Source organism: Sinohyriopsis cumingii, chromosome 7 (genome assembly GCF_028554795.1).
Source record: "Sinohyriopsis cumingii isolate HCF-2022 chromosome 7, ASM2855479v2, whole genome shotgun sequence".
In the NCBI taxonomy this organism is placed as follows: Eukaryota; Metazoa; Mollusca; class Bivalvia; order Unionida; family Unionidae; genus Sinohyriopsis; species Sinohyriopsis cumingii.
The window spans coordinates 63287203-63314643 of NC_142967.1; positions in this window are offsets into that span (position 1 = coordinate 63287203).

The window sequence follows — 27441 nt, forward strand, 5'->3', positions numbered from 1 at the left end:
TTTTTTAAAAATTTAACACAATAGATCGTTATTCAAATTTTAGTTAAAACTGGTTCATTGAGTTTGAATATGTCAGTAATAAGTATAACCTGTGTTGCTTCGGAAACCACATTGTTGCTTTATGAAACCACATTGTTGCTTTATGAAACCACATTGTTGCTTTATGAAACCACATTGTTGCTTTATGAAACCACATTGTTGCTTTATGAAACCACATTGTTGCTTTATGAAACCACATTGTTGCTTTATGAAACCACATTGTTGCTTTATGAAATCACAAAAGGTACAATTGTGACATAATATGACATTTCTACAACCAACATCTGACCAAGTTCAATCGTTTAATCTCTTCAGACTTAAAAATTATACTATGCGGAAATAGCTTAAAAAAAAGATATATACCTACGACACCTCCTTTGAATGGCTTCCTGTTAGGAAAAAAAAGGAAATAAAAAAGTACATAATTTGACGTAACAAATTACTTTGATTTCTGTCTAACAGCCGATTATTAGTATGTACTAAGACCTATTTTAGGTCTGCGTTGTATATTGTTATCTTATTCCATTTCCTCTTTTGTCACACCTAGGCAGGATTTATGCATACATATTAGCAATGTTTCATATTAGTCTTGTTAACCCGGCTGCTTCCATTTTCATCGATATGCTATGGAAAGTAGAGCCAGGTCATTGAGAACCGAATGTATTAGAGCGTAAGCTACGTGCACCAAGACGGTGCTGCGAGCATTGATAAAGTAAAATTCAGTTTACTAATGAAATCAAAGAATGTCGTCTCTCAATGTTGAAGATAAACAAAACTATAATTGCTTATTTTCCTAGCACCATTTTAACATATTTATGACTTCATAATTTCAACGATATCAATACTTGCTCTAGACATGCAATCGGAAAGTATCTGCATGTTGGACAAAATCTGCCAAAAATCACTGTTTTACGGTATTTTCCCCAGACTGAAATCTGACGTGCAAGCCGAGACCAGACTGGAAATTTTGTTGTTAATTATGGGTGGTGGTCAAAAATGTTTCGCTCGTAGTCACTAAGCATTCTCTAAAACGCTGTTCCCTCAGTCACTAACTATGTTCCAAAACATTAATTTGATGTGTTTAGAAAATGTGAGTTATCATTTCTCTTATAAAAGTAATTTACAGCATGTAACATGTGTTAACATTTTTTAGTTACAGAACGAACGGTTAACAAAGTTTACGATCAGTTAACCTGAAGACGAGAGATGGGGAAAGGAAACATATACATGTGAAACATATTGTGCATGCGTGTGGTTTATACATGGATATAATAATATACATTACATCTAGCCCAGAAGAATCTGGGTGTAATTGTAATAACATATGTGATTACTGTAAGCCTTTAATATTCTTCAAATGCATGATTCCAACATAATTCGGATTAATAAGTCTAATCTAGAAGGATTTTAATTACATTTTTGTTTAGAGTACAAACTTTTGCAATAAAATTATTCTACAGTAAAGTTTCTGTAATGTCTTTGTATTGCGTCATTCTTTTCAATTTGAAACTGAGTTTATAATCTTTCCAAAATCAGTTCCAACTGCTATTTTAAGAGCAGTTTCCAATATGCTAACTAAGTAACACTCAAGATATGACTTTGCAGTTTATAACAAACTCATTATTGTTCATGTGTGTGTGATGAAGAAAACGTCGCTTATTTGTTCACTTTGAAATAAGATTTTTCGATAAAGTTTAGGGCTTTCGTCAAGTACAGATTTAGCAACGAGTAGTTGTCCTGTTACTCGCTCATTGTATGTATGATTTCTCTGATAATGTGCTTCAATGTTTGTCAAAGCTAAACATCTAATTTGTCTACTTTTATCAGCAAAATTGACCTACCCGTTTTGGCTCAATATGCTTCTTGCTTAGAAGGAAAAAAAATAATTTAAACTATACAATATATACTGATAAAAATAGGTATTAGAACAAATGTCATCTTAGTTATTAATGGAGTTATATCTACTTTATGTTTCGTGTCTAATGACACAGCAAAACTAATAGGTTTTTTAAGGTCAATTAAATGTAAGTAAAGTTCACTGCCCAAGGACAAACAGTGTTGGTAAGTGGATATTTTCAACTCGGTATTGGACTCAGATTACGGGTTGGAACGTTTGTGTCAACCAACCAAAAAGGACTTTACCTATGATGAATTGTGAGCAGAAATTGAAGCTCAACGAAGATTAAAATCCCGGTCTTGGCTATTGCCTTCAGTACTCACCCTGACATCGCCATGGCGTGGTCATACTGAAGGCTGTTGGACATTTTGAATTTCCTTTGCATGATGGAAAAAGCTTCTAAAGCTCTTGATGCATCAAGTTGTCCTCCGGATTTCACTTTGGACCACTGTGCTCCGGCCAGATCCTGTGTTAAAGGCAAGAATAATCTACACGTATGTCCAATATGATTAAATTGCATGTAATCGGACGATGCACTTATTTCTTACATACGATTTCGAAATGTTTATGAAATTAATGCTTTCATGTTAAATTATTATTTCACCATATGCCCCTTCCCTAAAGTCTAGAGGAAACACACATCAAAATAAGAAAGATACAGACAGGAGCCACTACAGTTAGTGATGTAATATTTTGAGTACTGTAATTAACTGAATTATATTACCTATTATCTAGTATTAAGATAGAGAGAGATAGAGAGAGGATAGACAGATAGACAACGATGAGGCAAAACAAAATAATCTGATATTCTGAAGGCAACAGACAGAGAGAAGGACACGTATATATCGACTTACCATTGCGATGTGGATTCCTTTGAAGTATATGCGTATATCTATCCCTGCATTGTTTTTATTTTTCACTTCTTGATATTCAAGGTCCATATGGTAATAATGCCAAATTGTAGAAAGAAATACAAATAATACGAAATAATCATCTACCATAATTCAGATAGAGACGTTTTCCTTGACGAGAAAGGATCCCATCAGCAATCAAACCCGTGCCATGAAGTAAGAAAGAAATAACACATTAAAAAGACAGAAAGAATGAATGACAGAGTGAAGGAAGGAAATAATGGCATTGTACATCTCTACCGCAATACACTAATATGATTCGTTCATATGATCACTTAGGAAATAAATCTAATGATAGTGCTACAATCTGTTTGTATATATTATTAAGTAGGTTTACGTTAAATTAATTCGTGCACTAGGCTCCTTCTACAAGTTCACATAACAACGGTTATATTTTTAAACCATGCATTTGTCTGCATTGAAAATGCAAATCGCTTTAAGAAAGTAGCTACTGTAACCTTTTCCTACTTTTGTGCCAAATTGGGTATGTAATAACACGATGACATTGTGCTCTTTAGTGAAATCGGCTAGGTGGTGTGATTCAATTCGATATGGATGTGATTAATCCAAGCTGAGGTAAAGATAATGCAGTATTAGCGCGTGTATCGGAATGTGGGTCAACAGTGTCCCACATGTTTCTCTGATAAGCAACAATTCACCTCATGCAATAATTAGTATCGTTGTTTCACTAAAACAGGGGTTTTGGTTTTAGGACAAATAGACACTCAAAGTACTATAAAGAGACTTGTGAAAACTTTGCAGAAAAGATAATGACAATTGGAACAAATATATTTAAGTTAGAAACAATCTGATTAACATATATATCAAGAAGTCAACAAGATTGTTCAAGTCACCAGCATTTCAAAACAGAACTTTTCGTCTTGCCTTGCCGACAACCCGAAGAAGACACAAGAACCAATTAAAAATCTAATGAAAACCAAACCCGATGAAAAATGCGAGAAAAATAGTTTTGTTACATATGTTACTTTTCGAAACGTATCTTAGCAACTTATTAGACCTTGAATACATATCATCATATATATATATATATATATATATATATATATATATATATATATATATATATATGCATGCACACACAATCACTCAAATATGTCGTTTATCGCACTCTCACAAAAGTACAAGAAATAGATACTTAAACTGACCTCATTGCTTACTAATGAATAGTACTGCTTGATCATCGCTAAAGCTGTCGTAGAATCACTATACAGGTTTCGAAATCTGAAATAAGAATTGGGATTTTCCATTTCAAGCAAATACGGTTTGTGTTTTTATAAAAAGAAAAACTGCATCAGTTAAAAAAGTTCCTTTCTATCTCTATCAACGGTTAAAATCTAGATCACTTTTTGTCAAGTTCTTTTCTCAGAGGTTTGATCAACAGCAATTGTTGTAGAATACAAGTGTAGAAAGACGAACAAAATGGGGAAAATGCGAATAAGTTGCGGTTGATATGCTAACGTGATCCCGTATATGAAACAACTGTTTCCAACAAATATGGTCACACAATATAGATAGGTAGAGCGATCGATAAACAGAGAAACATGACTAAATGGATATGTAGATAGGCAGATGGATGCATTGATTAGTAAATAGATAAAACTCTATGTGTTCAATGTCTACTATTCACTCTAAATGGGTATGGAAGGAACGTATCTTCTGATTCATTTCAACACAGTTTTCATACATTTATATCGCGCTTTTTTTTCATTTGAAAGACCAACCACACAGATACACATTAAGAGAGATACTGAGAGTAACGTCTGGCTTAGTGGTCATAAAGTGTTTTGAATTTTGTTTTGAGAGAGAGAGAGAGAGAGACTGGTTCAATGATCGTAAAGACCTTTACGAGCGTAACTTCAGACTCACTAACTGACAAGAAGCTGTATGTGAGAAATCTGGTTCAGTCCAATGTTTTATGAGAGAAACCTGGATCGATGGTCGTCATATTTTTGAAATGAGAGAAACCTGGATCGATGGTCTTCATATTTTTAAAATAAGAGAAACCTGACTCAGTAGTGGCCAAAAAAGCCACCAGCTCCACCAACATACAATAAGATACGAAGAATCAACGCCTGTAATCCAAAACTGTATGGGATTTTTAATTATGAGAATAGAACAGCTATGAAAGGATATGGAACCACAGTTATTGCGTTTGCAGCGTTGCAACTTCAGGAGAAATACGAGAAACAAACCTCAAACAAGTATACGACATGCATCGACCTGAAAATGCCTTTAACACAGTCAGATGTGGATGCCTGTTGAAGATCATGGTACGATTTATTTGCCAGAGAAATTCAGTGTGACAGCTCGGCAATTCCATGACGGCACACTATCGTGTCACCAACAGAATCAAACAAAGGTGTATGTTCGCCTCAACCCTCTTCAGAATGATTTGTGTCTGCCATGCTTTGTGATGCCTTCTGTGAGGATGACACTGGAATCGACATCAGATACGGTACTGATGGCAAGCTATTTAATTCGAGGAGATTGCAGGAGAAGACAAAGTTAGAGAAAGTGACTGTTCGTGATTTCATATTTGCTGACGATTATTTCCTGAATGCCAAATCTCAGTCTTACCTACGAAATAGTTTGTACCAGTGTGCCGCAAACAGTCCAGAGAATAAACTGGCATGATCAACCATTCACGTACTCAGAGAAATCAAAATAGATAGTGATATTACGATCATCTTCGAAATTGAAGGATAACCAACAACACCTCCACGTAAAATAGTACCCTGTCTGCGTCTGCGTCCATTGTTTGTTTACAATATAAAGTAGTTCCTTTATGCACGTGAATGCTATATGTGTATTGTCGCGCGAGTTCAGTATCGGGTAATACTGAACGATTATGACAATGTAAAGTTAACGGGGGAAAAATGAGCATATACTAATACTTGATCTTCTCTTCTTTGATTATTGAAACCTTTTGTCCTGACATTAGGTAAATAGATTTTAGTATAAAAAAAGACATATTCTGAGATTCTGACTTTCTCACATATGTTATATCCAGACATTCGATGGTCATCTGATGCAGAGCCAAACAAGTTAAGCCATATTGTATATTTCTTCTTCATCGCTTCTTTCAAGTGTCAATCTGCCTACAGATGAACTATATGATCTAATGTATAGTATTACTTGATGTCTTTTATAGGGTTTTGAAATTATCAGTAAAATAAATCTTCAATCTCGTCTTAAGATTTGAATTAAATGTTTCTACCTCATGCACTTTTTTAATTAGTGGAACAGTATTAGGTAGGTGCTTTCTCCAATATGCTTTTCACATTCATGTTACAAATGCCCTTTCTTTCCTCAAATTGAATTTGTTCTGGTTTTACTGTCTTCAAATATTTTTATAAATGCATCTCGGTTTTTATTTTACTTTCTTAACTCAAGCGTATTGTGATAAGACACACATAGCTGTCAAAGGATATTTATAACCTTTATTAGATATTTCATATATTCGTACAACAATTATGTCTTTTTGTACTGGTTATCTTTGTAACGAACAAAAATGATTCTATATGTACATATGTTTTTCTTGGCCTGTTTGCGTGGTGCCTAAGTAGATTAATTTGGCATCCAATTCCTAAGTCATTTATTTTGTATAGGACTTACTGATTCCTTCTTTTCGACCTAAAGATTGCTCGTATCTTCATCGCTAGTCTCTTTACTTAAAACGAGTTCCAGATACAAACGTTGTCAAAAATGATAATACTGCTACAGCATCATGACACATAACATGCAATCAAATGCATGCAGAGAATAAAAGAAACCAAAAGATAAAACATGAAAATAAAGCTAAAACCTATGCTGCTAACGCATGAAGACGATAAATGTCCTTAAAATAATAAAACGAAAATAAAAACCATCTTACTGCTGAAGTACGCTGAAGCATAACGCAGATTCTCGCGTATGCTTGAAATTAGCACAACATTTCGATAGAGGAGAATAGGACAAAATGTCTGCAAAGGAATGAAGCAGCCAGCTTGTTTGTGGCTTTTATCTACTGGAGAGAGGTTTTATGAAGTATGGTGGGCATTTAGCTAAACAGTTTTATTGTGAATCTTGAACTTACGAAAACTGGGTATATCGCAGGCATTCGTCCTGTATTTTATGTCTGGTGGGTTCTTGGAACCGGTGTTATAGCAACTGTCTTGACAACCACTAATCTTGGTATCTCTCTTTGACAACCCGTGCGCTCAAAGTTACGCTCAACAACGTTTTTGAATTAGTGAGCCAAGATCTTATAAAATAATACGACCATTGAGCCAGATGATCTCATGACGACTAGTAAGCCAGAGAGAGAGAGAGAGATCGGTACTCTCATGAATTGTTGAGAGTTAGATTGTAGTGTTTTGTCTCAGGAAAATTATGACCAATGAGCCAGAAATTACGTTCGTAAACATATGACGAGAAGAGACCTGTCTGTCTCGTGTTTAAAAGAATAAATTGGTAATGAGTAATTAATCTACAAAATTGGTAAAAATTGATTAAGTAAACAAGAAGTTATGTTTGGCAAAGTACTATTCTGAAAATTAAAAATCGACAACGTCAAGATTTTCAATACTGGACATTCGAAACTCCACTATTTAATTTTTTTTCATATTGTACAGTTAAATCTCAATTATATAAATATTTCGAACTCTAACGTTCGAAGTTCCATTTTCCATTTCGATTTGAATTACAGATATCTAATGTGAAAGTATACGGAGATAGCGATTAATGTCCACCATAAATATATCTGAAAACGTGATATTCCACTGTCCAGTATATCAGTATTTTGATATTGGTATTATAATGCATACTGTCAAAATAAAGAAATAGCCAGCTTTCCAATTAACAGCATGCTGCGCTTTATTCTAGGTGAAACATTTTGATAAATCTAAGAACTTTGATTTATTTTTGCTTTTGCTTTTTAATTCACACAGAATATATATATATATATATATATATATATATATATATATATATATATATATATATATATATATATACACCGTATATACTCGCGTATAAGCCCGTTCGCGTATCAGCCGACCCCCCAAACTGAAGTGGTAAAACTGTTATAAAGTACATGACCCGCGTATAAGCCGACCCATAATTTCTAGACTACCGGTACATCACAAGATGCACAAAGTGAGCTCTGAATACGTTTATTTCAGCAAATCACATTATTAAATAAAATGAAAGTAAGAAAGCTAATTTATATGTTGAAATAAAAACAATTCTAAAGTGTTAAGTCTTAATGGAAATTTAATTAATCCTCATTCTAAAATCATGAATTATAAAAGTTCTATCACTTTTAGAATCCTTCAAAATCTGGCTCTGTATCAGACTCGCCAAACAGTTCACGAAACTCGGCTTCTGTTACGGGCGTCCTTTCATCATATACGTCGTCATTGTCATCATGGTTATCCGATAGTGTGATTCAATTGATCAAAATATGATTGGTTTCAGCGTGGACATTATACAAGCATTGTGACAGTTTATAACTTTGAGCAGAAACCATATCCACAACCATCTCATTAAACAATACATCTGATTAGTAAAGTCATTGGCATTGTGCAACAAAACAAAACTATCAGAGATCTCGGAAACGCTTAATTACGCGTATTTGGACGCCAATTTTTGATCTGGGACGCAGAAAATCCCTGAGGCGGGAGTCCTCCGTACGCATGTTATAGGTGTGCGGCAAATTTCAAAGACTTGCCAGTCCTGCTTCAGCCACCTGCTTTGTGGGAAAATGTGATGATTAATTAGCTATGCTGATATTTACAATGACAGAATTCAGTGACTGAAAGACCCCTTGATGTACATAAATGTTGCCATTATAAGAGTACATCAAAAAGAACATGATGCAATAGCTGTGTGGCAAGATCAAAGGCTTTGTTTGACTGGCGGCCGGATGCGAAAATGTACTGATATTTACAATCATTGAATTCAGAGTCAGAAAGACCCAGAGATGTACATGTGGTCATTTATAAATGTACATCAAATAAACAACTTTAGCTTTCGTTACCGTGTTCATTTTCGAATGTATCGGAATAAGTAGTGCACGAGAATCAAGACATGTTGAGACTTAGACAAAATGCCATTTGTAATTTGGATAAGTATTTTGGGGTTAAACGGCAAACTTACGAAGATTGTAACGAGATTCAGAAGAGTGCTAAAGTTGCTAGCATTGATAGTTCGGATAGGACAGTAGCCAATTGTACGAAAGTGTGATGCCTAGCTTAGTGTTTGGAATAAGTCCTGACTTGGATTGACAAAATTCAGTATCACTGATGGACGAACAAGAGCTATTTAAGAGGTACACGGACTGACCATACTTTTTTTTAAATGCAGCTCGCCTTAGCCGGGTTAGTTTTAGTGTTGTAGCAAAATGTATTCATCAATACATCAGTAGCTAGGCCTAGTTTTGATATCAATTACGTTGACAAACAAATTCTTACCCATTCACAAGCATATGTTTTGATAGCTGATTGACCATTAACCCTTTTCCTAGCAAAGTAGCAACTACCAATTTCCTGCATGATACCCTTTAATGATAAAACATACAAACTTGTGTTTTAAGATCAGAATCGGTGATTATTAACTGCCTCGTGTACACTATTTCGTCATAAAATTAGTTTGAAACTCTAAGTGAACCATTAGGCCTAACGGGAAATAATGGCAGACTTCGCTAAGTCTGGGATGTATCAGTTTATTAGATTGTCTGTTTTCTAAATCATCGGGCAACTATTTTCAGAAAAATATACAGATCATTGAAAGCAAAGCCAAGGTATTATTTTATTAAAGATTTAACTTTAAATTGAAAATTATGTAGGTCAGAAAACGTATGGGACAATGCTATGTTGTGTAATTCGCGAGATGCGCTTTAAGGTCTAATCTGTTTTCCGACCTGACACGTATTTGCGAAAATACGGGGGAAAAAACAGCAAATAAGATACTATTTAATAATTGCCTAAAATTACTACAAGGACATTAACAAATAAATAAACCAAAAAAAAAAAATTGCGATCATGTCAATGGACCATTTGTAATGAAGCTATATTATAGCGAGTGATTACATTACGAAAACCTCTCCTTCTAAAAATAGATGTACGTACGTTTATGTTGATTCTGTAGGAAAGAAGGGACTGCAACTTTGATGGTGGGATTCCTATTTTTACCAAAATAGGAGTCATGGACTCCTAGTTTTAAAATCCTAGCGAGATCTTTGCATATTATCCCCGAGGCATTTACCACAGATTAAGCATATGGTAGCTATTGTACAACACTCAACCGCTAACAAACCACTTTGCTTTACTAATAACTAAACAACAGTAGTATATAAACTGTAGTTGCCGATTACTTCTAAAACACCTGTCAAAGAAATTCTACAAATTATATTGTTTTACAATTATTCACCCTGACTCGTATATTGCCCTGTTATTTACCCCTCCTAAGCGTGCGCGCAACAAACCCTATGGAGCCTCTCGATATTGTTCCTTTAAGACTATCGTACATTTCTACTCTCGATCAAAATGTTTGTCGTATATACCTTCAGTATCGTAATTCTTTTATTTTTTTACGTAGATTTTTTTCTTCATATTTACACTGAAATAAGCTAGCCTACATTTGTACGATACCATAGAGTTCAATGATTACTGATTAGCTGAGGATTAAATACTTGACTGGAGATTACTAATATGGCGGTTCTTTTGGAAAATACACGCACCACCGTATGGCTGCATTTTCTGGTGGATGGACATCTGTCAAATAGACTTCAATACGTTAAAACATGTTTTTCATTCATTATCCTACCACTTAAGTTAGAAATAAAATATTTGTTTCACTTCACGACAGCACAAATCTTATGAGCCATGTGGAATCATTAGGCATGTGATCTCATCTTCGACGATCGACAGAAACAATAAATACTAAAAATCGAGGGAAAAAAGCGTTAAAAATTTCAGACTTGGACCTTGGCCCGCAGATAAGCCGCCCCCCCCCCCCTTCTTCCAGGCCTTATCTTTTTCCTAAATATTTCGGGTTATACGCGAGCATATATATATATATATATATATATATATATATATATATATATATATATATATATATATACATATATACATAACAGTCATAAATAAGATTATAAAACTTAGATAAACTCATGTCTCATGTACCTGGCATATATTGCATCATCAGTATATAAAAACAGCTCTATTATGTCTACACCAGCTGGTATCGTCCGTCTGTCTCTTGTACGTTTACCGTTGTCGCCCCCGTATTGATCCTTTCCACTTAGTGTTGAAGGGAGTTCGATTTCAGTTTCATTTACTAATGGGGATCTGTCTTCCGGATTGATATACTCTAACAAAATGTTATGCAATTAAATTATGTATGTATGAATGCATGTATGTATGTTAATATATATATATATATATATATATATATATATATATATATATATATATATATATATATATATATTCTTTTCACAGCAAAGGCAGAAGATTCCACAGGTCCTCAGACACGCTCGTTCAAAATCCACGGACACACAGAAGCATCTGGTTTAGACTCAATCGAGGATGTATGAATTAGGAAAGAAGAACACAAATCATAAAATCATTACGATTAAAATGTATTGAAGGCAATATCAGTTTGCTGCCCAAATTTAAAGTTAGTTTTATAGTTTAATCTGCTTGACAAACTGCATGTGGTAGGTTAAGGCATCTAATGTTGCGCAAACTGGGAATGTTTAGCCCTCTATCCCCAAATGTGACGAAAAGTATGTATAATACGGATACATCTGTTCATTTTACGGCTTACAAATTAGTACCTAATGAGATCATTATGAGAATATATACCATGGCTATGAAATGAAGCTTTTGATGTTATCTACAACAATTTCTTATTCAAGACAATGTAATACATATCTACAAACCACAACTTTTGGGCAAGTAATACTCCGATGTTTCATTCCTTAGAATGTTTGTGACTCCACAACTTGATAGTGATCAGTCTGTAAGACAGTCCCCTACACAGCAACATTGCTAAGAAAAATATCACAACACTAATATACGAATTTCACCATATTCGGTGATATGCTCCTACTGCGGAAGATAAGGGCGATAATGCTCCAACGACAGAAAGAGTATAATGATCCAATCAGCTGTTTTTATTGCATCCGACAGAAGGCTCAAAGAAACTCATTAATAGTTTTATATTTCACCTGCAGATGTACTAACCAATTAAAATATTATTTCAATTCAATCAGACGCCGCATTAATCCCCAAACAGTAAATGCTTATAAAGATTAGCCTCTTGGTTTTTTTTCTCAGAACAACAAAGCCAATGTGTATGATTCAGCAGGGTTTCTGCAAGATGACTAGCCCTAATCATTCTAGTTATTTTCGTTCAAATGCAGCTGCTGTTTTCAAATTGGTGCTTAAGTAATGAAGTCTCAGTACCTCTGAACTTCCAATAGTTTTTCTTTATTTATTTCAAAAATATCGGAAATGAAAGAAATATATCGGAACTTTTGCATTCATATATCAGAAAGGTAGTCGCTAGGGAACTGTACAAAAGCTACTACCCATCAAACATATGGTGCATTCAAATTAGGTGCCGTTATGCGAAAATTGAAATATTTTTTTTAATTTGGAGGGAGTCGACGGAAAAACAAAACAAGAGCTAGAGGTATATTCACTACTAGGTTTAAAAATGTTCGAAACGGCGTGATTGGATTAGTTATTCCTGAATATATAACTTACTATGTACTGGATAAATAAAATACCCATATATTCCTATTGAGGTATGGATAGTGATGTGATTTCATGATCTCTTTTCGAAGTTAATCGTTGTTGTTTTGGATTTAACGCCAGTTTTCAGTACACGATACATTGAGGCCTGTATAACTGGTGGAGGGCTAACCTCTGAAACACCCGGTAAGAATCACCTACCCAAGGGAAGATACTGGACAGTTTTCTCACATAGTCACATTAGCCGAGTCAGGGGAACACACACAGAGTCGCGATGGCAGTGATTGGTAAATGTGAGCGCTGTAGACCTCACGGCCAACCGGGGTTTATTCTAGTTAGTAGTATTAAAGCGTAGTATGATGCTAAACATACAACAGGGTCACATTTTGTATTGGGAGTAACTAACAGCCACAAACGACACTGAAGTGGTTGGTGGCCCCCGGCGGCAAAGTTCTTTTAGCGGCGCCCATACGTTGCTACAGAGAACAGTTATTTTGCCAGTTGCCATTCTCCTTCCCCCAAATATAAGTTATGTGACTAATTGCCACTGTTATACTAAGTTTAACTGCTTTAAAATGCTCAGCTGCCAAAGTCAAAACAAACGTCCTTCCAACAAATTACCCACTCACAACTCCTAGCTCCCCCTCCTCTCGCCGCCCCTGTTTGGTTCCAACATATGAAAAAAAACCATCTTCTTAATGCTTGATGATATTTATTTTAAATTAATCACAATAGCACATACAGATGTTTGGGCATTTATACTGGCTTTCAGACTGAATACAATATATCAAGGCGAAGTTCCATTTATATACCACATTTCACTGAGAGCAAGATTCAAAGATTTGTTTCTACATATGTATTTAAGTGAACGGTTGTTGAGGCCTATAGATTTTCATACACCGTTCCGCATAAATGTAACATAAATGGGCATTTTAATAAATCGAGTAACTAATTATTTATTGACTATGTACCAAATTTTGTTTTAACGTCTCCTTTTATATTGACGTCTTTAGGGCGTGGACGCAATTCGCTCACAAAATGAGTTGATTCAGCAAGGTCTCCGTTTGGATCAAGTCGGTATTTTCTGCCGTTTAACCAAAATGTACCAAGCTGAAACAGAGTATGTATTTTAACATTAGAAGATCAACAGTCAGATTCTATTCCAGGAATGTTGATCAAATGACAATATGTTTCTAGTACAAGCTGTATTTCACGCATTATTGAATGTAAAACGCAAACACATTATGAACATTTGGTTTTAGTTGTTTTTCAGTAATTGTTATTTGTTAATTTTTTATTGTTATTTTAAGACCATTTCACTCTTTCAGTTTGAAAATTATTGATTTTCTCACACACAGTAGACACAAACAATTCATTTTCATTGTTGTATGTATTAGGATGTTTGCATGTGTTGCTGGAAATAATCTTGCAAGAGCCTTAAAACATTCATATGATATTCCAATATTGTTTTGTGATGTACCGTAAATATACTGTGATTCACAATTTTTAGATGCATGTGAAGTTTTCTGCATTTCGTGGTTCCTACAAACCACGAATTTAAAGATCCCATTCTTCCATAGAAACAATGGGAGCTCTTTCTTGAGACATGTGGCAGTATTTGAGAGGCCATTAAAATGACCATTGGGGAAAATACGGCACTCAATAATCGAAGTACTATAATATATGAAATTATTGACAGGTAGAGCTTAATACTAAGAACGGTTGACTAATGTCACCAAATTACTAACAAAGTCAATATATGTGGGTGTTTGTATTTAATATACTGACCTATCACGTTAATATTAATTCGCATTTTATTTTGTCCATGAAAATTCCTATACAAATTTTCAAACATCCCGCTATATTTACCTTTATCTATTTCTCTTTTTGTATGTGTAACTGTCCGTCTTAAAGGGGGAGGGTCACATATCTACTTTAAAAGTATTAGACTATAATCAAAATAGTACGTTGGAGTAAAACTAAACCTTCAATATTGGGTTCACCAGCATTACTTACCCAATAACAAAGTCAAGAGACTGACTTATTTACCCAATATCAAAGTCAACATCTTGACTTGCATTATTTACCCAATAACAAAGTCAACATATTGATTTGCATTACTTACCCAATAACAAAGTCAACATATTGATTTGCATTACTTACCCAATAACAAAGTCAACTTACTGGTTTACATTGCGTCTTGTTACATTTCACCAAGACAGAGGCTTTCGTTTTCTTGTCTTGGTAGTAGCCATATTGCTGTAAACAAATAAAATCGCACAATAATATTGAAACATTTTGATGGACTTAGAATTGTATTATTTTACCTATAAGGAATAATTGGGAGACAAACTTTCTTGAATTAGTAATTTCCTAAGTCTCATTATTGTTTTACGATAAATTTAGAATATTTTTTTACTTTTAACGCGCCGAAAATTAGAACATTGAATCTCAGTCGAAAATGTTATAGATTGAACAGTATAAATCTCGTCGTACGGATTACAGCTAGCTGGAATGCGGACACGGATGTTCCATTGATGTGTTTTTATACTCGAAGTGTCATGCTTATCTAGCGACAGTATTGTACATAGCCAAAGTTTAGAGAAAAATTATTTTTAAGTTTCCATGCGAGAGAAATAATGCAGAAAGTCAACGTATGGAAGCTAAGAGAAAGTTGGATAATGCGACCTAGAATGCATACTTATAAGAGATACACGGTCACGTGCTGTAAATAAAAATAAAAAAATACCAAGAATTTCAGATCTAAGTACACAATGGACGCAGTGTATGTCTAAGGTAATTCAAATGCACTATAATTATGCATTCATTTGTGAATATGAGCAACAAAAATAAACATAACAGAGTAAACAAAAGAGTGCACAACATCCTTTTCTATACATGGATACATGGCTGAATTCATAATGCTGTGTCTGTCTGTGTGTGTATGTGTGTGTGTATGTGTGACAGGTCGCTTCATTGCACATTTATTTTCCATGAGTGAAGGTTTCTCACTCGACAAGTTACCGAATTTAAAGCTTCTTACCTCTTTATTATTTGTATTTGGTTCCACTAGCTTTGTGGTGCCGTTTTCAGTTACGTACATAGGTACATCGCTTCTGATGAGGTTGTTTAATTCCAGGTCGAGTTCGACCGCATGATTCTTTATGTGAAACTGAAACTTCTTTCTCCCTGGCATCACAATGTCTCTTTTTGACCTGTGACCTGGTACATCGACTTCAACCTCGCTGACGAAAACTGGTTAAATAATAATAATAATAATAATAATAATAATAATAAATGTTGTTGAATACGCATATATTTCTGACAGATATTCATTATAGGGCGTTGCTTTGTAGGTGAAAACATAATGTTTCGTGTGTGATTTTCTCTTGTAATTATGAGAGAAAACGTGTTTCAATATAATTACAGTAACTCTAGAGTTTTTGCTTTTTTTATAGCAAATGCAAACAGAATTATACAACAATAACGACGACTGACGACATGCACGCGATTTGATACAACAAATAAGGTGATTTTCGAGCAGATTTTATTGATAAGAATTTGCAAAAACAATATTTCACCACATCTAAACTAGCAAATTCTGGTTGTTCAAGTCGATTGGTGTGTGACGAAAAATTAGAGCCCAAAGATTAAAAAAAACCAGTGTTTTGAATGAAATGTCGCTATTTCGTCAACAGCCAATGCAAAACATACTGCAGAATATTCAAATGTATTGCAAACGCATTGATTGTAAACATTTGATATGGAGGATTATATCCATAAGTCTGTATAGCATGAAAATGTACCGTACGTCTTACCCATACTGGAACAACAGTAAGTGGCCAGATACATTTCAATACTTAGACGATGCCAGGAGAGGTCAAACAATTGACGACCAAATTAATATGTCGAATTATTTCAGGAAACTTAACAATTACATGAAGCCAAAAGTTCATAGTGACATCCTTTGGAGATGGAAACATGTCTCAGATCTCATGGTATTGCGATTGGCATGCTTCTCATACGGACGTATCTTTGTTAGGACCAAAATGGACACTTGTTGCAGCTTGTCACGGTTTATTCTTGCTATCAACCTATTCTGGAGCTGAATTTTATTGGTTTTCCATTTATTCTCATAGCCGTTAATGAGAAAAAACTGTTGATGGCAAGATTACAAAAATGATATTTTATGTTAGGTTCCACTCCTCTGCTTCATAAGACGTTTAACTCGTAGCACGAGTTATGAGAGAAGCACTCTTCGTACGAACGTAGCAGGAAATTGAAATGAGAAATGTTGATTCAACAGAGCTACTTTCGAATACAGGTGTGTACCTGCAGACGTATATAATGTACATTCATGTATACAGACCATCATACATGAATACAACCTACCCAGCTACCACCTATCCATGTAAAATTTACGTACCTACATAACTACATAAACACAGACATACATTTGCACAAATTATGTTTACTTACATTACTGTCTGAAGACTTACCCTCTGTTTTAAACGTTATGTCAACATCCTCGAGAGGCAGGCAAGCAGCCAAAGAAGAAAGTAAAATCACAACGAATGGCCTCATCTCCAAAACTATGACTCTGTTAAAATATCCAAACTGTTAACATCAAGTCGTAGAATATCTCACTTGTAAGGAAGAATAACTTACAACTAAAATTTGACTACATCAATATGCATTACTTTCTTATTGACACACTGAACAGTGACTATTCTGTTACTCACTAGATATAATATAATATAATATAATATAATATAATATAATATAATATAATACCCACGACGTTGTGTAAGCATACCTATCTGCTACAAACATATATAATTATCTTTACAGGAATGTGAAAAATTTCTGCCTGTGTAGGAAAACTAAAATGGACGACTTTAGGCAGATATCACTATCACAGATGATAACTGGTATCGAAGAAAAGGATGATGTTAAGAAACTTGTAGAAACAGTTATCAAAAACAATTGAGAAACACTATATCTCGGGCTAAGTACTTTCTCAAATGTGTTCATATATATCTAACCACATCAGGAAAAATGTGATTTCAGCCATTTATTATTTTGACTTTCATTCTCTCACTTTGGAAAACAATACAAATTTCCGTCGACACGTGCAGTTTGGTTATTGGCACACGTGATGAAGAAAGCTTCTGGATATTAATTGGCATGAAAACTGCTTGATACAACAGATTTAAGATATTTCACGACGAACGCTCATCTGTAGTTACATTGGAGGTTTGTTTGGAACCTGGGGTTTGCAAGGACTAACGCTGACAGATAGAAAGAAATATTTGAGAAATTACACGTTATCCCTGGTGAAGAGCGATTATTTTGTCATACAGATGAATAATTTCAATTTTTCATACACAGGTAGTCCCGGAAATCTCACTGGGACAGATCTTGATATCTGGTATCTACAGGGGGATTTGTCTCAAAAGCGAGTCGCGCAACATAACATTTTTATCGTTTTACTATTGGATGCTATGGTAAAGAGTGTCCAATCATGCCGTGAATGTATGTTTTTTTTATTTTATTTTACTTGCAGAAAAATTTAATTACTGTTCATAATAGGTGACTTAGATGCATGTGCCAGAAACTGTCAAGGAGATGCTCCAGACACGTATTACAAGCAATAAAATTGTCCCAAAAATAATAGCTATCAGAGGTTTCAGAGTCGGATGTCCTCCAAACCCATTAAGGCAAAGCGCTACACTACAAATTTAATACAATCATATTTGCATTTACAAGTGAATTTTGAATTGTTTAGCGAAAACAAGGCAACCTCGGATCGTAATGTTATTAATTGCATTTTCCACACATCAATGAAAGACGTCCTCGATCAGTTATCCAACCCATTCTTGGACCAGTGTGACCTATTTAATATGGAACACAGGTCACTATTTCACATCACAACGCCAGCCTACTTTGGAAGTACTACTTTTATATGTTATAAAAGGAAATAGCTCGTTTTTTTTCAACTTGGAGCATTTGCAAGGGAAATTGTAGAAAAAGATAAAAATGATAGAGCATTCTATTTTTTTTTTTTGTTAAATAAAGGACAATATCGGTTTGTAAAAGGCGCACGTGTCACGCAAATGTTGCATATTGCCTACCTGAATGGTAATGTTGCTAATGGAATAAAATGATGAATTATTTGGAACAAAATAATATTTAAAAAAATATTGGTTCATGAAAAGAAGATTCGAAGACCATGTCATATTATGAGTTTCTGTTTTTCGAGCTAGTATTCATGTAACAATATTGTCATGTTAGAGAGTAATTAATGGGACGAGTACGAAATATATATGTCAAGCCCTGCCTAGTATGTATGCAAGTGGTTATAAAATATATCTTTGTGCAAAAGCATGAAAATACTGTATAAATGATTCACGCTTCTAAATATCAACTTGATGGTGTATGGGTCAATTAGAAAACTAGACTTACATGTACTGGCTCGTTGTACCCAGATGGATGACGCTCTTCTAGTGCTAAAGCTTTCTGATAACCTTACACACGTTGGTCCTGGAAGTAAAGCATGTAGCTCGTATTTTGGTTTATATCTTTTTCTGAAGATCGCCCCTCTTCTTAGCTAAATACAAATGTATCAATAACCACAGATATATGATAAGTGATCACCATCTACACTGTCAAAAATAATAAATGACTCATTTTACCACAGCCTGGAGAGAAAACAAATGAAGACTTAGGAAAAACAGCGTCTGTGTCATGTAAAAAATTACAACAGATCCTGGTATAAAGGGTAAAGATAAAGAGTTAAAACAACATAAACATTTTATTCATTTGTCTGAACAAGGAAATTATTGCTTACGGCTTTGAAATTGATCAGTGAGTACACAAGCACCACCATGATGTTGAATCGTGCCAAGAGGGGCGTTAACTTGAAAGATAATGTGGGAAAGTGATCGAAATAGTTTGCTGTAAAGATCAAAATCATCTCTCTCTCTCTCTCTCTCTCTCTCTCTCTCTCTCTCTCTAAGCCTATATAAGGATATAATTACTACTATAATAATGACATATCCAGGATATAATTTGCGCTTACATAAATTTACATAAAATAACAGATGTCGTTATGGCCCATCGTTTTCTAGGGCAGAAAAAATATTTTCCAGTATCCGCAACAAGCTAAAAACATAATAAACTTCAGGTTTTCATTAATTAAAATATAGGCATGTAAAGTTTTGCAGACACAACCTTTATTTTTTTCGGTTTTGTTTGTTTGTCTTGTCTACGTTTTGTATTTGCCCTTTGAAAAAAGTCATTGAGAGTCGAAAGTACTCAGGCTAATTAGACACTAGTTTTGCACTGCTCGTGTTCAGAGTAATGCATATATATATATATATATATATATATATATATATATATATATATATATATATATATATATATATATATATATATATATATATATATAAACTTGTCGGCGATGTCATGATATGGAAACTTGTAATAAGAAAGGATCGGCTTTAATGCTTGTTTAAAATAAATAATTTGGCTTTCAATTTCACAAGTACATGTAATGTAATTATCAACCCTAAAATGAGGAAAAATTGATTGCTTTAATATCATCAAATTGTTTGTTTTAAACGCTTATTCTTTATTAAATATATTTAATGTAAGGCAAAAGCAATCAGTTATTGCAGCAAAACCTAATAAAAATCACGATAAACATTATATACAATCTTTCCTGGTTGATGGTGGTTCTAAATCAATGAAAGAAAAGTGCAATCAATGTGTTACGACTCTATGGTCTAAAACTAACAGAAAAGATCGAAAAACCACAAGTTTTGTAAAATTCAACAAGTAATTAATTTCCCAGGAATACAAAGTGAAAATTTAAAAAGAACTTACAGCATTCTGAATTAAATCCCAAACACCCATACAAGTTGTATCACAAATCCAAACTTATAAAGTTCCAACTGAGAGCCAGAGGTGTTCCAGTGAAAGTCAAGTATTGAATGTGTTGATGTGCCAATAGTCTCGACTATGCTAATGTGCTAGTGCCTAGACTATGGCGATATGCTAAGTGTCTTTCGATGTATCACAACAATAAAATCCAACAATGTCCTTGCCGGAATACACTGTAATTCGAAATTAATGTTCCAGTCCAAGAATATCATGGATCAGCATTATGTATTACCAGTGAATAATAATTTGAATAAATAAAACCACCCATATGAAAAACTGAAACAAGTCATAAGAATGAACCTGCTTCATGTTTTCGGCAAGAATGAGTAAATGCTTGGGTAAACAGCATTATATAAGAAACTAAGACACAATAATAAATCTTGGATGCAGGACAGCCTCCTCTCTAATACATTCAAAGTTCTCAACAAGTGTATGAATTTCTAAGTTGAAATCTAATGACTTAGACCCAAATCCAAATAAACATATTTACCTCCGTTGATAATAATCTGACTATTTAACCTATACCCTTCGAGAAATATTAGCTATGCATTACGTTCTTTACACAATAAAAGTCTCTGATCAGGTAAACAGTGAACTTGATTTTGGACAAGGTCAAGTATAAAATACAGATTTTATTATGATATAATCATTCAGAGAAACTAACAAAAATATATACAAATTGAATATATATATATATATATATATATATATATATATATATATATATATATATATATATATATATATATATATATATATATATATATACCTGATCAGAGTATATATATATAACAAGGGTAACATTTGTTTTTCGTGACGGACCAATTTTACAGATCGATATTAGATGATCTTATAAGTTTAGCTGTGTCGTTCAAACCCAAGGGATCAGAAAACCTTGCCTCGAATGCTGGAGAAATATTTTGATACAGTCAGCTGAGAGAGATCGCTAGTCTTACATGTTAAAAAAAAAACTTCCCAAGTTCTTCCTCCACACCATATATAGCCTATGCACGTGCTGAAAAATGGCATTAAACACTGCAGAAGTAAATCTGTTTTCTGTGTATTATTCTCCACCTGATTGACATTAGATAAGCCTTTCAGGGATTTCAACTCTGTGTTTTTTATCTTTATTTTTATTTTTGTATTTTTATGCCTAATACTTCTAGAAATCCTTTGAATCTTTTAAATAGAATATTCGGGTAAAAAGTGTATACACTTGACCCGGTTTGCGTTGGAGTTAGTTTGGAAATTTTACATCAGAAAACAGAAAGTTAATATTTCGAGAAACTTTTGTTGGTACTATATGTAAGGTATCAGTTTCTATGACTAGTGGTGTGTATGGTTTCGCCTTATATGACCCGTGATATGGGTTGTCCCACCTTCTATGATATGTATGGTATCCTTTCTATGACTCGTGATATGGGTTGTCCCACCTTCTATGATATGTATGGTATCCTTTCTATGACTCGTGATATGGGTTGTCTCGCCTTCTATGATATGTATGGCATCCTTTCTATGACTCGTGATATGAGTGTCTCACCTTCTATGATATGCATGGTATCCTTTCTATGACTCGTGATATGTCTGGTATGTGACAAGGCAGGCGATGCGTATCTTATTTAGGAATAAATTTTCAAAGGCGCAACTTATGAGCTATCGCAGAAAAGATAGAATTTACTTTCATGGTTAACTGGAACTGTCAGAGTCTTAAATTTAATGGGTCGTAGAATATAATGTGTAGTAATGTTTAAGGAATTTCTTTCATCACACAGCGTTTCCAATGCCACTCATGATAGAGATCTGAAACATTTGAATATTGCTAGGGATGGTACGACGTTGATGTAAACAGCTGTTTTTAGAAGTGTGAATAATGTTCTACAAGGTAGAGCTAGCGACAAGATTGAGGAAACGTTTCCGCTAGATCTTGACCCAGAACTATGTCACGCGTTTCCAAACGCTTTGAGCTAAACAAGCACTTAGACTGGGCAAGAAATAACTTTCATCCACAAAACAAACACTAAGCGCAAACACCAAGAGAAATTCTCGACTCCTACGTGCTTTAATCATATGGTTGAAATCTACAAAAAAAAAAAAATATTGTTGACCCCTCCCCCACAGAGAACGATACGCGTGGTTATATTTCTAATGCAGTTAAGCCTAACGAAAACAAGCTGTCAGTTGACGTAGGAAATTAACATATTTCGTTCCTGAAATTGTGTCAGCTACAAAATATAATTCTGCATAAATTATGATCTTGCTGAATTTTGTAATTTTCTACATTTTAGAGCTTATTTTTTCATTCATATTGATTCTAAAAAAATACGTACTAGTTACTCGATACGCGCGAATCGGATATTAGATATGTCGTATAGTGGGATTCATAAATGTGTATTGGTAGGCAAATTGAGTGCGCGTTGTTGTTTGTTTTGTTTTGTTTATTTTTATCTTTTTTTATGTTTATTTTTTTTTTTTTTTTTTTTTCTTCTTTTTTTTTTTGGGGGGGTGTTCTGTTTTGTGGGGGTCTTAACTTTAACAACAGTTGGATTTTATTTTTGAAACTGCTTCGTGGAAGAAAGTGAGGAGGTAGCTGTTGTCACAACGATCTGTGTTTAAACCTCCTCTACCCTCGACCCAGCATAAACACCACCCCCACCCATGCACCCAACAACACTTAATGTATATGTGTTGTGATGGTTGTGCATAAACCAAATTTCCGTCCCGTATGTCGCATGACTGTATAAATGTATGACAATTTTGTAAAATTTATTTCCACATGTCATTTCTACCTGTTGAGTAATGTTAACTTTCTCCCCATTATATGTTCATTATATTGTTTAGTTATAGCTACACAGGTTGTAAAAATACATTTTTAACTAAATAAATGTTTCGAATTCATAGCACATTTGGGTATGTTTCTCTGTTCGATTATTTTAAAGCATTTTAGTGTTTGATTTTAAAATCGAATGAAGTAAATTTTCACTTTAAGGGATATAACTATTCACTTTAAGAGATGTAGCTATTCACTTTAAGAGATGTAGCTATTCACTTTAAGAGATGTAGTTATTCACTTTAAGAGATGTAGCTATTCACTTTAAGAGATGTAGCTATTCACTTTAAGGGATATAACTATTCACTTTAAGGGATATAACTATTCACTTTAAGGGATGTAGCTATTCACTTTAAGGGATATAATTATTCACTTTAAGAGATGTAGCTATTCACTTTAAGGGATATAACTATTCACTTTAAGGGATGTAGCTATTCACTTCAAGGGATATAATTATTCACTTTAAGAGATGTAGCTATTCACTTTAATGGATATAACTATTCACTTTAAGAGATGTAGCTATTCACTTTAAGAGATGTAGCTATTCACTTTAAGAGATGTAGCTATTCACTTTAAGGGATATAACTATTCACTTTAAGGGATATAACTATTCACTTTAAGAGATGTAGCTATTCACTTTAAGGGATATAACTATTCACTTTAAGGGATGTAGCTATTCACTTTAAGGGATATAATTATTCACTTTAAGGGATATAATAATATTTAATCGCTGCAATTATCAAAATATGATCAGATGATATTTAAAAGTTGGGAACAAGATTCATGGGTTAGGCCAATTTATAAATACATTAAATTTAGAAAAGCTGTTCTTACTTTCTAAGTAAATCATTGCCAGAGTATATTAATGTTTAAAGTTTTACAAGGAATAGACGGTCAAGTGAAACCGCTCATTTATATAGATGTATACCAAAAGTTCGGACATGACCGTTTTATTTTAAAGAAAACTTCTGAATACACTGGCATAATTGTATGGAACAGTTTGCCGTATGATATGAAACTCAGCCTTTCAGGTTTTAAGAAATCATACCTCTGCAAATAGTAGTATTTATATTAGTAGTAGTAGTAGTAGTAGTAGTAGTAGTAGTAGTATATGCATACGTAGAAAATAATTGTGAAGAATTTTAATTAAATTAAAACAAAAACTAAGGATTGCAGAAGGTCGCAATGGAAAAGATGCAGAGAATTAAGGAAAACCATACGAACTACGCGTCTTTATTAAAAACACGTTTATTTACACTATTCTTAAATTTTATCTATTTTATTATATTTAATTTTGTCTTTTTCTTGGGTGATTTGTTCAAAATATTTACTTATATTTTTCACGTAATGAATTTAATTTACTTTCTTTGATTTCGCTTTATTGTTCAGCTAATGTCTTGGCATTGCTGTTCGTGACAGAATAAATGGTAAACCCGTGTAAGATGAAATTCAATGGAAATTTCGAAGGATAAAAGGATTATGTGTTTTGTATTAGTTAATTGCATATACCAAAATAGAATGACAGCTATTTATTAAATTATTTTACATATAATATTATATAACTGCAGAGGCCAAAAAATCGAAAAGCAATTAAATACTGATATACTGGGAGAACAAAACGAATGATTTAGAACATGTATTTCATTAAAATAATTAGCATCTACGACAAGAGGACGCAAAGCATGACATAATAAAACGAAAGAAGGAATGAAAAGAAAACAAATTTTAAGAATATATGTAAAGTTACGCTTCACTGGGTTTTGAAAATTTAATTGGATCTATTTTCCGTGAAAGCATTTATACCAATCGTCATTATTTCTTAGGCAACGTCTGAACCGTAACGATTATCGCTTTCTATCCTGTCAAGATTCTACACTGTTTTGTATTAAAGCTTTGTCCAAATATGACTAGAGTAAGGTAATTTCGCGTATCCAGAACAGAACACAATCTTATTTCACTCAAATAACTCGGTGTGATTCATGAAGATAAAGAAGATGAAGCAACGTGGCAGAACAAGCATGTTTATTATTACGCAAATTATTATCATTATTATAAGTGTGTGTGTATAAATATGTATGTATATATACACACACACACATACACACACACACACACATACATATATATATATATATATATATATATATATATATATATATATATATATATATATATATATATATATATATATATATATATATATATATATATATATATATATATATATTTTGCGTTGTTGAATTCCCAGAGTCAACCTTCTTTGATATAATTTTATCTCCACGCCTTAGAGATAGGAATATTGTTTGGTTGTCCGCACATTCGTATGTCCGTAACAATATCTTCACCGTAACCGCTGCATAGTTGCTAGCTAAATTATACAGTTTTCTTGTTCATTTGGTAACAACGATTTTTGTATTTACTTGTTTTTCCCTTTATCTCAGGAGGTGCTCCAACTACACGATTTTATGAAAATTTTAATCGTCATAATTTCAGACACTATTTAAATGTTTGACTCAACTTACATCTACTATAGTAGGATTAACACATTACATACCTAACCGATACTGTGATGGATAACTGTGAAATCCAACTTTTTTCAACTTTCTCCTCATCTACTTCTAATAATAATAATAATAATAATAATAATAATAATAATAGTAGTAGTGGTAGTAGTAGTAGTAGTAGTGCATTTATTACTATTTCACATTCTGATTTTCAGTCGATTCTTTCCTCTATTGCATTTCATAGATACATCCATATATACCCTTGCATGTAATATATTTCTGAATCACTTTTTATGTATAATTTACGATATCTTGTAAGACAAAATGTTGTATGAGCTACACGATACACCATTAAAAGTGTTATTCCTACATTCCTTGAACAAAATGCAAAAATGTTCAAATTTCTGATTTGAAGCAGTCTCTCATAATTAAAATCCTTGGTACTATGATAACTATTTTCTGCCTTCACTCTCAGGTACAGTGAATGATTACCATTATCTCTGTCTTCACTCTTTCGCACAGTGACAACTAGTCATAACAGCATTGTAGATAAATGATGTATATTGATGAAAAACCACGTATACTTCTTAAAGTGCCATCAAGTGCAGCTGTTGCTATTTAGATACAACTCTCAATAATAGTAGCAAAAGTTTTTAAAAACAATAATAAATATTTTAAGGAATTCTGAGATACACGGTTTGTATTACTCTTTCAAGGACAATACACATCTCTTTGCAAATTACGGACTGTCAAAGAATTTTATGTGACATGTCTGATATGGACGTGAACATGCTTTTTGCGCAATTAGGAATGAAAGTCGAACCGACTTTAGATATATTTTGTTAGATAGGAATGATTTAGAAACTCTTAGTTGAAGATGTAATTCTTAACTAATTTTATACCATGTTAACACCCAGAAAATGAACTATTTGTAATTTAAAAAGAAAATAATGTTGTCCACAAAACATATAAGTTATCAACGTTGAACATTTTAAAAAGAAATGCATGAGGGGTGGAAATACTACTGTATTTAAGATACATTTGACTGATCAAAACCTAACAATCGTGATGTTACGTATTGACAATTTTCTGAATGCTTTAACCCAGTAATAAAACCCGATGCTACTAAATTTAGATTGGGTGAAACATAAATCAGTTTACAAGCAAAAGAGTTAAACATCTATTCTTGCAGGCAACAATTTTGGAAATCGCTGCAGTTGAATTCATTATACTATGTTTGAACTTAAAATGAATGCTAGGTTGCAGAAGATTGAAAACCATTATTCATTTTAAAGAGAAGTATATTTGTGTCGGAGGATGTAATATACGGCAAGTACAAATAGGAGTGGCAAAAGCCAACAACGTATTTAAGGTAAAACAATTATCTTAATTGCTGAAACAAAGAATTGAATAATCTCAAGGACTTTATATAAAAGCGTGTACATCCTAGCAACAAACAATTACGTGTGTCACGTCAAAGCATGTACAACCTAGCAACAACCATTACATGCCTGAAAAAAATTTCAGGTTTTTGGCATTATGTAAGTCC